Raw genomic sequence first — 15653 nt, 5'->3', positions numbered from 1 at the left:
CAATACGTTCAATGATGACCCGGTGTCCACCAGCACATTGGACATGACGTCGTCTTTGCTATTCATAGATATGTGTAAAGCCAAGTTGTGGTCTCTTCCCTCCTCAGGGAGATCAGAGTCACAAAAGCTCAGGTTGTTGCAAGCAGTAATGTTTGCAACAATGCTATCGAATTGCTCCAAAGTGACATCGTGATCTACATATGCCACATCCAACACCTTCTGCAGAGCCTCTCGGTGTGATTCTGAATTTAAGAGTAAGGATAACACATATATTTTGGATGGCGTTTGTAGAAGTTGGTCTACAACATTGTACTCGCTTTTCTTGATGAGCCTCAGCATCTCATCACAGTCTTCTTTCACATTGCCACTCGGGCCAACAGAAGTAGGAGTTTTCAGTACGGAGGAGGGCTTAACAGCAAGTGCCGGATTCGGAGAATTCACAACGTTCCCGATCGGGCGTTCAACAAAATCAGCATTAATTTGAGGCTTCGGCTGTGCTGAAAATACACGGCCACTACGGGTCAAACCACTAACATCGGCAATATTCACAACAGAAGAAGAGGGCAAGGACACCTCTTTCCCATTCTCTACTGCTACGGCGTTGTAGCGATAGGGAACTGCCTTTTCAGAAGAGTAAGGCACAGGACCAGCAGGCTTAATGATTAGAGCGGGAGAAGCCTTCTGCTTGCTACCATCATACTTGATGATAACAGGCTCGGGTATCCGGAACACTGGGGAGATCACATTGACCTCAGGCTCATTTTCATCAACATTCCTGTTTTGAAGGATCTCAATGACTCCTTCGTCCAGCATTTCCTGAACATCCTTGCGCACCTGGTAACAACCCAACCGGTTAACAGAGCAGACTCAACATCTATCATGGTCATGCTCATAATGACTGTAGTCACACAACAAACGATGCATCTGGACCAAAGACTGTTGAATATGACTGACATATTTAACCTTGTATTTTCCAGGGCAACCCTAGACCATGTTGACAGATTTCCCATGTTCGGGCAATGGGTTCTTCTTCACATTAGGGCCTACGTCCTAAAAACATAGAATACCACACCTCACAAGGTCTTGAACCTTGGTCTTCAAAGGGTAACGATTCTCCACGTCGTGGCCGGGAGCACCAGAATGGTAAACACAATGTAACTCAGGCTTATACCACCACTAGGAGTTAGCAGGTATAGCCGGTGGGTCTCTCGGAGTAATCAACTTCCTTTCTATCATAGAGGGATATAACTCTGCGTACGTCATAGGAATAGGATCGAAGGTGACCCTTTTCCTCTCGTAACTCGTGCTGGTTTGATTACTGTTTCGAGGCTGGTATGCCTGCTGTTGTTGTTGATGTTGGTACTGTTGATTATCTCTAAAGACAGGTGCTATATGAGCCACCTGGTGCTGGTTACTGGAGGGACGCACAGTCTTCCTCCTCACAGAGGGTCTTCTTGGTTTCTCATGGGAGATCACAGCATGTGCCTCTCCATCTTTCTTCTTTGCAAACGCCCCAAAACGTTTGGCAGAAGAGCCTTCTTCTCTGGTTAACCGTCCTTCACGGACCCCTTCTTCTAGACGCATCCCCATATTCACCATCTCGGTGAAGTCAGAAGGAGCGCTAGCAATCATCCGCTCATAATAAAAAGAACTCAAAGTCTTCAAAAAGATCTTAGTCATCTCTTTCTCTTCTAGCGGAGGCACGATCTATGCTGCCACCTCTCGCCACCTCTGGGCGTACTCCTTAAATGTTTCTTTATCCTTCTAGGACATGGCTCTCAATTGATCTCTATCGGGAGCCATATCCACGTTGTACTTGTATTTCTTGACGAAGGCTTCGCCGAGATCATTGAAGGATCGAATGTTCGCGCTGTCTAAACCCATGTACCAACGCAAAGCGGCACCGGACAGACTGTCCTGAAAGTAGTGGATGAGTAGTTGGTCATTATCGGTTTGAGTCGACATCTTCCTGGCATACATGACCAGGTGGCTGAGAGGACAAGTATTTCCTTTGTACTTTTCAAAATCATGGACCTTGAATTTCACAGGGATTTTCATATTTGGAACCAAGCAGAGTTCGGAGGCAGACTTGCCGAAAAGATCCTTCCCTCTGAGAGTTTTCAATTCCTTGCGAAGCTCAAGAAATTGATCGTTCATAACATCCATCTTCTCATAAACATCTGGACCCTCAGACGGCTCAGAATGATAGATGGTGTCGTTTACACTGGGCAAAGTATGCACGATAGGAGGAGGAACGACAAGGACCGGGCTAGATGCCGGCAGAGAAGCAAGGGTGGGAACAGGACCCTCATGCATGAAATTGGGAGGCATCCCCCACGGGAACCCGGTTGGCATGGCTGTTGAACAAAGTGTGCACTGGCAGCGGGCACAGTAGAGGAGACAATCTCGGAGATAACTGTCCTCTGGGGAGGATTTGAAGGTGTCGGAGAAGACTGGCTCTGGGCAGCCATGAGTGACTCCATTAGGACAGTCAATCTGGCCACTTCCTCTTTCAACTCGCGGTTCTCTTGCTCTAAGTGATCCATCAGTATTGAAATGTTGGCTCTAGTGTAGTACCGGTGAGTTAGCTTGTCTTCAAAATAAATGAAGGACACAGAGTTAGACCACAGGGCAAGGGACCGGAAACAAAACCTGTATATGCATATGATGCATGCAATGCTTATGCATATGATTTGTTTTTTATTTCAAAGGAACTTTAGAGTTTTATTTGCAAATTCTGGAAATATTAAGCATTTTATCACATATGGAAATATCTCATCAAATAATATCAGAGAAAAGAAGTGCAGCATCGTCAATCATATACAAGAGAAAAGGAAAATAATCATCTTATGGATCCCTTGAAACAATCATCTAAAGCTCGGGACACAGGAAGATAAGATGCGCGAAGCCTCTTCACCTCCCTCTCGTAGGCTGCCTCCATATCGGCCTTCTCTTTGGCGAGTCGATCATACTTCCTCTTCCAGAACTTAGAATACTGAGGAAGTAGAGAAGTCCATACATTATCAGGATCATCAATAACCTGATGCTCAAGAAACTCAATCAACGCATCCTTCTCCTTAATCTGTTGAAGCAACTCTTCACGTTCACGGATCCAGGCACGTGAACGGTCTTCGTCTCTCAACTCCTCTACTCCTTGATTAGGGAGGGTTGAAGGCCCAGCCATAATCATAGGTGTAGGTCTCGGATACTCGTAAGGCATGAGATACTCAGACGCCCTCTTCCTAACCCAAACAGTGTAAGGCTCCAAAGCGATGTAATTCTTAGGACCCAACTCTTTCCTTCCTTTCCTATGAATCTTGTGCCAAGCGCGGACCATCCTAGCTTTCAAGCCTTGGGGATCTTTACCATCCTGAAAGAATAAACCCTCTAACAGAATGTTATTAGGTTTATCCTTTAGGGGGAACCCAAGTTGCCGACGTGCCAAAACAGGATTGTAGTTAATCCCACCACATGTACCAAGAAGAGGTACATTGGAGAATTCTCCACAAGAGTCAATAATCCGCACACCATCATACACATGGTTATACCAAGAGATATCATCATTAGTGAGAGACATAAGTCTCGTGGACCACCGTAGACATTCCTTGTTCTCCTTGAAAGCGACCGTCTGAGGTAAGTGAGAAATAAACCACTTATACAACAGAGGCAAACAACACACAATGGCGCCACCACCCTTTGCATTCCTCATATGCAAAGAGAAGTAGGTATCGCCCAACAGAGTCGGAACGGGATTAAGAGTAGAGAAGATCCTAATAGCGTTCACATCCACAAACTTGTCGATGTTGGGGAATAACACTAGCCCATAGATGAGAAGTACAAATATGGCCTCAAAGGCGCCCTCACTCATGGCCTTCCCATATATAGTAGCTTGAGCGATGAGGAACTCAGAAGGGAGACCTTGAATTCCACCTTTGTTAGTCATATGAGCACCAATCAGAGATTCATCTATGTGTAACATGTTAGCTATCTCTTGAGAAGTAGGAATACTCTCCAAGCCACTGAACGGCAACTGGTCTAGAATAGGTATACCCACAAGGTAAGCATACTCCTCAAGGGTAGGCAAAAGCTGGAAATCCGAAAACGTGAAGCAACGGTACAAGGGATCACAAAACTGCACCAATACACTCACCAATCCTTCATCCACCTGAGTAGTCAGTGAAGGTGAGAAAAACAAGAAAGGGGGGTTTGAATTGTTTTGGAAAATAAGCGCTTTTGCAAAATAAAATCACACAGGATTTTATACTGGTTCGCTTATTACACAAAGCTACTCCAGTCCACCCGACCAAGGTGATTTCGCCTTCAACAAGGACTTAATCCACTAATCTTGAAAGATTATTACAACCAACGTCTAAGAGAAAGATCTCTTAGTCCTCTCAAGTATACAGACTGCACAGAGTCACTTGAGGAATTAAACAATTTAGGTAAGAACAAAATTTGTAATCTAGAGTGCTTCTAGGATAAAGCAAGTACTACAGCAGTAAGAGCAAATAGAATATTTCACGTTCTGAGCAAAAGCTCGTGAAAGATTGAGAGAGAGAGAGAGAATAATTTTTGGAGTGTTCAGGTATATCTCTCAATGCAGTTTGCTGTCCTTTATATAGAGGTGAAAGGACCGTTGAATTTGATGGCAGATATTTTTGTCTTGATTAGAAATTAATGCCATAACTTCTGTTGTTTCTTGCCAAAACAACTTTGTCTCCCTGAATAACTTCTTTCCAAAAAATAGTTTATTTCCATTTGAAGTTGAAGTTGCCGTTACTCTTTCTGGATAAGGAAATCCATTATCAGAGTCTGTGTTACTCTGTTAGACTGAGATCTTGAGACGTGGCTTCAGAGCTTCTGATAGTCCTCATCTTTTAGATTTCCAGTGTTGACTTCAGATGATCTTAAGATTTCTGGAGTTCTGATGTACCGTTGCTTAGAGTCAGAACTTCTAAAGCGCGCTTCTTCTTCAGATGCTTCTGATATTCTGATATGTTGTTTTGTTCAGAGTCAGAACTTCTAGAGCGCGTTTCTACTTCAGATGCTTCTGATCTTCTGATAATTTGTATCTGATTTGATTCTGTATCTGATGACGCAATCAGATTCCTTTCTTCTTGTTTAGAGTCCTGCACACTTAGAAACTTTTCGTTAGAGTGCCATTTTTGGTTTCATCCTTTGTTATCATCAAAATCCTGGAGTCTGTTGTAGAACAATTTTTGTTCTTACAATCTCCCCCTTTTTGATGATGACAAAACAAACTCAAATGACAGATGAAACATTGAAAAAAATAGAGTTTATCAGATCAGATAGAAATGAGCTCCCCCTGAGATAGGCTAGGGAGTTCAGAAGTTCTTACCAGAGCTTCCAAGCAATGAAGTTTCTCGATACCTTCTGCAATTTCTTAAGTCCAGTGTTAGATGAATTTATTTTTAGAGAATAGTATGTTTGCAGAGTGCTTAAGGTATTAGGCAATTTTTCATCAGAGCTATTTGATTTCTCCCCCTTTTTGTCAGAATCAAAAAGACTTAAACAAAAAAATCAGCAGGAAAAAAGATATATATAAGAGAAACGAAACATCAGAGATAATGACAAGAAACGAAACATCAGAAACAAGGATAAGCAAAGCAACAAGCAAAGAATCCTAAGTGCCTAAGGGTTGGGAGGAGGAGGCATTCTCTGAAGCAGTTGGTGCAGCAGGTTCTGAATGTTGGCGTTGAGAGTGTCCTGTTGATCCAATCTGGCCCGAACTTCCTTTTGCTCTTTCTGAAGCTCCTCAAGGGTTCTAAGAACCAGAGGGGCAAAAGTGGAGGACTCCCCCTGAGTCAGAGCAGTCTGTTCTTCAGCGGCTTTAGCTTCAGCTTCGGCAGCAGCCTTTGCTTCAGCTTCAGCAGCAGCCTTTGCTTCAGCTTCAGCAGCAGCAGCAGCATCAGCTAGAGCTTTGGCTTCAGCTTCCCGTACCCTTTGAAGTTCTTCTTATCTTGCTCTTTCTTCTTCTTCCCTTCTGGCCTTTTCTTCAGCCTCTCTAGTCAAGCGCTTCTGTAGTCTTGCCTCAGCGTCTCTGATGAAGTCGTTTCTGACTTGCTCAGAGATGTGCTTCAGTTTAAAGGCCTCAGAAGTCATCTAGCTAATGACTATGTTCCAGTGTGTCCTAACAGAGTCAGGATCATCACTGATACCAGAGTTGATGGTTAGAGACTTGACCTTTTCAACTGATGCTCATGCAAACAGCATAATTGCTTCCTCTAGGGTTGGCAGGGAATGTTCTGGTTCAGATGGTTGAGGTGGAGAGTTTGGAGGGCTTAGGTTGAGAGTTTGAGGTTCAGCAGAAGTGTTTGGAGGGGTAATGTCAGAGGTGTTGAGGTCAGAGGGTTGAACTTCAGATGGAGTGACGGTTGGTTGTTATGTGGGTGGTGAGGTTATTTCAGGCTCAGGTGGAGGTTGTTGTGGTTGTTGTGAATCACGGTTTAGAGTCTGAAGTTGGGCTAGTGTGGGAGAAGCGGGGTCAGAGGGTTCGGTGTCAGAGGAAATGTCAAAGTAGGGAGGTGATTCTGGGGCTAATGATGAGGAAGTGGTTTGATTTAATTGTTCAGCTTCGGATAGGGGTAAGGAGGTATTGGCAAGGTTGAATTTGGATAAGGGTTGAGAGGTTCTGGTGGTGGAAGGAGGAGTTTCAGAGGTGGTGTAGATGGGTGTAGGTAGAGGAGTAGAAGAAGAAACTTGCTGTAGAGAGGGAGCAGAAGAGGCAGACTTACCAGAAGACTCTTGCAGAGGTGCTGGAGGTCTTGATTCAGAGGATTCCCCTAGCTTTGCTTTCTTCGCCTTTGATGCCTTCTCAGATGGACCTCTTTTAAACCTCACGAAGTCTAGAGCTGACTCTGGCAGATCGCTCAATCTGAAGTCTGAGATGTCCACTCCTTCATCCTTCAGACGTTGAAGATAGTGGATAATTGCTTCTTTGGGTTCATCCCTGTAGAACTTGCATAGACCATTTGGCATATCCCTCTGATCTTTTAAGGCTTCCCAAGAAGTATTCAGAGTAGGTTTAACTTGAATCTTCTCCAGAATCCCCATGCTCTTCAGATTCCTGGAATTCAGAGGCCTTCCAGTTTCGATAGCCAAGTCTTCCATGAGTTTGTGTTTAATCAGATGGTCCACAAGACCATTTTCTATCAGCACGTCTGAGAGGAGTCTTCCCAGAGGAATGTAGGTTCTGGGTTTCATGTTGTTCCTGGTTTCCCGTACAGAATCTCTGAGGTATTTGAAGAGGAGTGCAGGGAGGCACAGCTTCAGACCCTTATGGATACAATACAAAATGCATTTCTGATCTGTATTGATGTAATCTGATGAGTTAGATGCTGGGCGATGATGAATAGTTCCCAGAATGATTTTGAGCCACACCCGGAGATTCTGATGAAGTTCCTTGTTCTTTGATGGGTTGCCTTCTGTGTTGAGTTTGAAGATAGTTGGGTTGATTTCTTGAGCAATGTATTTTGCCCTAGGATTGATGTTGTAAATCCTTCTTCCTCCAGGTTTTTCCATGTTTAGCAAGGCAGCTATAGACTTTTCAGTAATCACAATTTTTACCCCTAATACGTAGGAGATTATGAAGTGGTCGTCAACGTCAGCAAACCTGCAGAATTCCTTAATGAGGTTTGGGTAAATAGGGCCATAGAGCCGTTGAAAGTAGTTTTCCCAACCTTGTTGACGGAGTTCTTCAGTTAGGTCTACTCCATTCCTCTTCATGTTGTTGAAATCCACCAGTGATTCACACAAAACATCTAGTTTCTCGAAAGGAGTTGCAAGATTGATATGAGGCTCACGGTCAAGAATGTGAGGCTCCTTGTATACTGGTGTTGCAGTTACGCCTGTAACGGTTGGAGTAGAAATGCTTGTGCTTTGAGCTGCGTTGTTGGAGTTCATTTGTTGAGAAAAGTTGAATACGAATTGTTGTTGAGAATCCATTGATGATGAAGAACTGAGATGAAGATGAACTACTTGCAGAAATGCCTGAGAGAACTTGGTTTAAGCAAGTGAGTGAGAGTGAGGTGTGTGTGAAGTGTGAGAGGAGTGTTTAAATACCCACAAGAAAATGCATTCAAAACGACACGTAAAACAGAGTAAACACGAAAACCAAGTTAGCACGTTTAGAGGGAGAAATGATTATGGCTCATTAATGAATGTCTAATCCCGACAGTATGCACACTGCTCGAGGAGATTTCAAACGTCTGTCCTTTGATTTACTTCTGGACAGCTGTCTAGAAGTTCCAAGGTTAGACGCAATTCACTCCACGTGTTTGCTTTATCTGATCTTCAGGAATACCAAACAAATGGTTCCTGGAGATTTCTAACTCAGATATCTTCTTAACTTAGTAGAAGTATCAGAGTCAGAGGCAGAAGCTCATTTGTTTATGTCAGAGTCTCATTTTACATCTTCGGAGGCACAATTTATTCAGGGCAATTTTGAATGTTCAGATTTTCTAAGATAAAAAGAAATCTATCTTCAGCTAAAGGCTTAGTAAAGATATCTGCCCATTGATGATCTGTATCAATGAACTTCAATGTTACTATCCCTTTCTGAACATAGTCTCTGATAAAATGATGTTTTATTTCAATGTGCTTGGCTCTGGAGTGTAGAATGGGATTCTTACTTAAACAAATGGTAACAGTATTATCACAAAAGATAGGAATGTTACTCTCGAAGATTTGCAGATCTTCTAACTGATTCTTCATCCAAAGCATCTGAGTTGTGCACAGTGATGCTGAGATGTATTCAGCTTCTGCAGTTGATAGAGCGATAGTTGACTGTCTTTTGCTGGCCCAGGATATCAGATTGTTTCTTAGGAGCTGACAATTTCCAGATGTGCTTTTTCGTTCCAATCTATCTCCTGCGTAATCTGCATCACAGTAACTCGAAAGTCTATACTATGATGTTTTCTCATACATCAGGCCCAGGTTAGGAGTTCCTTTCAGATATTTGAAAATTCTCTTAACTGCTGTTAAGTGAGTTTCTCAAGGATCTGATTGGAATCTGGCACAAAGACAGACACTAAAGAGAATATCAGGTCGAGTAGCAGTCAGATAGAGAAGGGAGCCTATCATACCACGATAGAGCTTCTGACAAACCTTTTTGCTGACTTCTTCTTTTTCAAGAATGTAAGTTGGATGCATGGGAGTCTTTGCAGAGTTGCATTCAGTCATGTCAAATTTCTTCAGAACATCTTTTATGTATTTGCTTTGATGAACGTATGTGACTTCTGAAGTTTGGTTGATTTGAATTCCCAGAAAGAACTTTAGTTCTTGCATTAAGCTCATTTCAAATTCTGCCTGCATTAACTCAGAAAATTCTTGACAGACAGAGGCGTTAGCTGAACCAAAGATAATATCATCAACGTATATCTGGCATATCATGAGATCATTGTTAAGGTTCTTACAGAAGAGTGTGGAGTCAACTTTCCCTCTGATAAAATTGTGTTCCAGAAGGAAGTTACTTAAACGTTCATACCAAGCTCTGGGAGCTTGTTTAAGTCCATATAAAGATTTTTTAAGTTTAAAAACATGTTCTGGAAAATTTGGATTTTCAAAACCTGGAGGTTGGTTGACATACACTTCTTCTGATATATAACCATTAAGGAATGCGCTCTTGACATCCATTTGATATAATTTAATAGAATGGTTTATAGCGAAAGATACAAGAAGACGAATAGATTCTAACCTTGCGACTGGAGCAAAGGTTTCATTGTAGTCAATACCTTCTTGTTGACTGTAACCTTGAGCTACCAGTCGAGCTTTGTTTCTGACGACTTCTCCTTTCTCGTTCAGCTTGTTTCTGAATACCCATCTGGTTCCGATAACGTGAGTGCTTCTGGGCTTGGGAACAAGATCCCATACACAATTTTTTATGAATTGATCTAAATCTTCTTGCATGGCTAGAACCCAGTCGTTATCTTGAAGTGCTTCATCACAGGACGTAGGCTCGATCAGAGACACTAGTCCCAGAGGAGTCTCTTCAGAAGTCCTGAAGGTAGATCTGGTTCTGACAGGTTCGTCCTTGTTGCCCAGAATCAATTCTTCAGATACGTTGAGGCGACTTTTAGCTTTCTTTGGAATTAATGGCGGATTAATTTCCTCAGAGTTCTGAATGTCAGTTGCTTCTGGAGCTTTGTCAGATCCTGCAAGAGTGATTTCCAAATCTGCAAAATTTTCAACTAGCTTTGACTTTTCAGGGTCAAGCTTATCGTCAAATCTGACATGAATTGATTCTTTCACAATTTTGGTTTCTGTATTGTATACTCTGTAGCCTTTAGAGCGTTCTGAGTATCCTAACATAATACCTTTCTGTGCTTTGGAATCGAACTTGTTCAGATGTTCTTTAGTGTTTAAAATAAAGCAAGAACATCCAAATGGATGAAAGTATGAAATGTTTGGTTTTATTCCTTTACACAGTTCATAGGGAGTCTTTTCCAGAATAGGTCTTATGGAGATTCTATTCTGAATGTAACACGCTGTATTTACAGCTTCGGCCCAAAAGTGCTTAGCCACATTAGTTTCGTTGATCATAGTTCTGGCCATCTCTTGGAGTGTCCTATTCTTCCTCTCTACAACTCCATTTTGTTGTGGAGTTCTAGGGCAGGAGAAATCATGGGATATTCCATTAGAGTCAAATAATTCCTCAAAGGATTTATTTTCGAATTCCCCACCATGATCACTTCTGACTCTGATAATTTTAGAGTCAAATTCTTTTTGCACTTTGGAGCAGAAACTAGTGAATACAGAGTGAGACTCACTCTTGTGTTTAAGGAATTTCACCCATGTCCAGCGACTGAAATCATCAACAATGACTAGTCCGTACTTCTTTCCATTGACTGATGTTGTTTTCACAGGACCAAATAAATCAATGTGAAGAAGTTCCAGAGGCTTAGAGGTAGTAACAATAGTTTTCTTTTTGAAAGAGGTTTTTGAAAATTTTCCTTTCTGACATGCTTCACATAGAGCATCTGAAGAGAACTTCAGTTTAGGTAGGCCTCTGACTAACTCAAGTTTATTTAGCTGAGATAGTTTCCTCATGCTAATGTGGCCCAAGCGTCTATGCCATACCCATTGCTCTTCGTCAACATACATCAGACATTTCACATTTTGTTTTTTTAAATCAGAAAGATTAATTTTATAAATATTGTTTTTCCTCTTGCCTGTGAATAGGATAGAACCATTGTTTTGATTTATGGCTTTACATGTTTTTTGATTAAAGATTACATCATAACCGTTATCACTTAATTGACTTATGGATAACAAATTATGCATTAATCCTTCTACGTAAAGGACATCAGATATAGACGGAAGAGTACCATTACCAATAGTTCCGGAGCCTCTGATCCTTCCTTTCTGATCTCCTCCGAAGCCTACGAATCCAACGTCTTTAAGTTCCAGGCTTTGGAACATAGACTTTCTTCCCGTCATGTGTCGCGAGCATCCAGAGTCCAGGTACCATGACTGGTGTTTGAACTTTGTTGCATAAGATAACTGCAACATAAACAATCTTATCTTTTGGTACCCAGAGTCTCTTGGGTCCTTTTTGATTAGTTTTCCCAGAGTTTCTTATCACTTTGGGTTTTCTAGCATTTTCAAATTTTTGTTCTTGTGTGTGTGTATAGTGATATGAAAATGGAGATTTAAGTTGGTCACTAGTAGAAGTTTTATCTTCCTTAGGATCATACCCAATTCCTCTTTTATTGTTCTGACTGACTCCATAAATCATGGATGCCATAACACTCCTTCCTATCTCATTTTTCAGAAACTTTTGAAATGCCTTTTCATATTTATAAATTATCGTGTTTGAGGTTTGTGGAGCTTGAGATAATGCTTCTTCCAGTTTTGAACAATTTTTCTTTGCAGCATTTCGTTCTAAAGTCAAACTTCTGTTTTCATCTTTTAGTTTAGAAATAGTTATCTCAAGTTTGTCACACTCTTCAAACTTATCTTCAAGGCAATCTTTCACAGCTTTAAATTTTTGTTTTAGTTTCTGATATGAGCTGAGAGTTTCAGACAAGCATGATTCTAAGTCAAATCTAGAGAGTTCAGAAAATACCTCTTCAGATTCTTCATCTGAACTGTTTCTGGATGTGGTAGCCATGAATGCCACATTGGCCTGTTCATGAGAGTCAGATTCTGATGAGTCAGATTCACTGTCATCCCAGGTGGCCATTAATCCCTTCTTGGCTCTGAGGGGATTTTTCTTGAAGCTTTCTTTTCTGGAACTGTCTTTCTTCAGCTTGGGACATTCGTTCCTGTAGTGACCTGTTTCTTTACATTCATAACAAGTAACATCTTTGTTAGTTTTACCTTTAGACGTTGATTCTGATCGATCCCCTCTGGGTCTTGGTCTCCTGAAGTTATTGTTTCTCCTTTTCCAGAGTTGTTTAACTCTTCTGGTTAGGAGGGACAATTCTTCTTCATCATCAGAATCTTCCTGTTCAGAGTCATCAACATCTTCTGTTTCGGCCTGGAATGCTTTGGTTCTGTCAGATTTGCGTCTTTCAGATCTGGACTTTAATGCTACAGACTTGTTCTTCTTCTGAGGCTCATCTTCCTCTAGTTCTATCTCATGGCTTCTGAGGGAACTGATAAGCTCTTCAAGACTGATGTTGTTCAGATCCTTAGACAACTTCAGAGCAGTGACCATGGGTCTCCACTTCTTTGGCAAGCTTCTGACTATCTTTTTGACGTGGTCTGCAGTTGTGTACCCTTTGTCTAGAACTTTGAGACCTGCAATAAGAGTTTGAAATCTAGAGAACATTACCTCTATGGCTTCGTCATCCTCCATTTTGAAGGCTTCATACTTCTGGATTAGAGCCAGAGCCTTTGTTTCTTTGACCTGAGAGTTTCCTTCATGAGTCATCTTTAGAGAATCAAGTATATCTTTAGTTGTTTCCCTGTTGGTGATTTTTTCATACTCATTATAGGATATGGCATTGAGAAGTATCGTTCTGGCTTTGTGATGATTCTTGAATACGCGCTTCTGATCCTCTGTCATCTTACTTCTGGGAACTTCAACTCCAGCATTAGTTATAGGAGGTGTGTATCCATCTGTGACAATGTCCCAGAGATCAGCGTCATAGTCTAGAAAGAAACTTTCAATTCTATCTTTCCAGTAATCGAATTTCTCTCCATCAAAGACAGGAGGCTTAGCATTGTAACTGTCTCTTTCGTTTGTCTGGGCCATAGTTTTTCTCGTTCTGGATCTCTCTACACGGTTAAGTGTTTGATTTGAAAATCAATAACAGAGCCGAAGCTCTGATACCAATTGAAGGTGAGAAAAACAAGAAAGGGGGGTTTGAATTGTTTTGGAAAATAAGCGCTTTTGCAAAATAAAATCACACAGGATTTTATACTGGTTCGCTTATAACACAAAGCTACTTCAGTCCACCCGGCCAAGGTGATTTCGCCTTCAACAAGGACTTAATCCACTAATCTTGAAAGATTATTACAACCAACGTCTAAGAGAAAGATCTCTTAGTCCTCTCAAGTATACAGACTGCGCAGAGTCACTTGAGGAATTGAACAATTTAGGTAAGAACAGAATTTGTAATCTAGAGTGCTTCTAGGATAAAGCAAGTATTACAGCAGTAAGAGCAAATAGAATATTTCACGTTCTGAGCAAAAGCTCGTGAAAGATTGAGAGAGAGAGAGAGAGAGAATAATTTTTGGAGTGTTCAGGTATATCTCTCAATGCAGTTTGCTGTCCTTTATATAGAGGTGAAAGGACCGTTGAATTTGATGGCAGATATTTTTGTCTTGATTAGAAATTAATGCCATAACTTCTGTTGTTTCTTGCCAAAACAACTTTGTCTCCCTGAATAACTTCTTTCCAAAAAATAGTTTCTTTCCATTTGAAGTTGAAGTTGCCGTTACTCTTTTTGGATAAAGAAATCCATTATCAGAGTCTGCGTTACTCTGTTAGACTGAGATCTTGAGATGTGGCTTCAGAGCTTCTAATAGTCCTCATCTTTTAGATTTCCAGTGTTGACTTCAGATGATCTTAAGATTTCAGGAGTTCTGATGTACCATTGCTTAGAGTCAGAACTTCTAAAGCGCGCTTCTTCTTCAGATGCTTCTGATATTCTGATATGCTGTTTTGTTCAGAGTCAGAACTTTTAGAGCGCGTTTCTACTTCAGATGCTTCTGATCTTCTGATAATTTGTATCTGATTTGATTCTATATCTGATGACGCAATCAGATTCCTTTCTTCTTGTTTAGAGTCCTGCACACTTAGAAACTTTTCGTTAGAGTGCCATTTTTGGTTTCATCCTTTGTTATCATCAAAATCCTGGAATCTGTTGTAGAACAATTTTTGTTCTTACAGTCAGAAGAGGAAGAAGCTTCCCAAACGAGCCTTGAAACCCAAAGGATCTAATACATAGGATGTCAAATTCCTTAACTCTTTCAAGTCTGGTTGCCTGAAGCTGTACTTCTTTGTATTCCTTCTTTGTCTTTCCATGTCTGAAAATTTTGCAAATAAACCCCTTAAGTTCCTTGAAAATTTTCTTATTTATTGATGATATGGATGCAAATGGGTGCATGAATGCATGAATGCAACAATCACACTCAAGGATCAAGCAAAGCACACCAAACAAAGGTCATGGGATGGATCATGTTATCCTTAATATCAATCATCCATTTTGGTGGATTATGGTTTACACCTTATCAACACCCAAGTTCCATTGATATTAAGGATTCATGAACGGATCAACCATGAATCAAGGGTTTGTTGTAAGTCACGAGCATGGAGTTAGGTTAAGAACCACCCAAAAGGGAGTGTACTAGGGTTTAAACCTGCCAAACATGTTCTACAAGAGGTTCCCATAGTCATCATCCCATCTTTCGGATATTATTGGAGAAACGACTACTCGTATTCCGAAAATATTCTCAAGAGAGACTCTTATGAGTGTAGTATCGCGTAACAATCGTATCAAATCTTACACTTGAACGACTTTCGCACTACATCCTAAGAATAGGCCAAGATGGGCTTGGTAAACTAAGGTCCTTGGCTTCTAAGGTCTATATTGGAAAGAGTAATGTCTAACCACAACTTACTTGTGTGACATTATTGATCCCAACATAACCTCCACCAAGTGAATGGACTTGCAAGTCAACTTGCTAAGGAATAACTCCACACAAGTCAACAAGACTACGCCATTCTCCTATCCTAAGTGCACTCGTGTCCGGGTATAGAACTCATCTCACAAAGATCACCAAGCATACAAGGAATTAATATCAAGCAATTCAATCATTACATACAATACAGTAATCCCAAATTGCACAAAAAATATGTCACAAAATAATATACACAACAATATAACAAATATGAAAAGTAGGCAAAACCCATTAGGCAAATACATGTCCCCAGCAGAGTCGCCACTTTTCTGTAGCGGGGTATTCGTTACCATTAGAGATATTGACTAAATCCAAGGTAAATCATATAAGTCGAGTCGCCGCCGCACTTCTATTTATCCAAAGGAATGGTTAGAAAGCGAACAAAAACCTAAAAGTTTTATCAAATCAAAAACTAGTAAAAATGTCAGAGATTTGGGTAAGGGGGTTGGTTATGCAATGGGAAGGTGTTAGGCACCCAAAGCATCCTAGGTACTCCTAGGGAG

This window comes from Lathyrus oleraceus, chromosome 6, assembly GCF_024323335.1.
Source record: "Lathyrus oleraceus cultivar Zhongwan6 chromosome 6, CAAS_Psat_ZW6_1.0, whole genome shotgun sequence".
Lineage (NCBI taxonomy): Eukaryota > Viridiplantae > Streptophyta > Magnoliopsida > Fabales > Fabaceae > Lathyrus > Lathyrus oleraceus.
Note: the sequence above shows the minus strand (reverse complement) of the source record.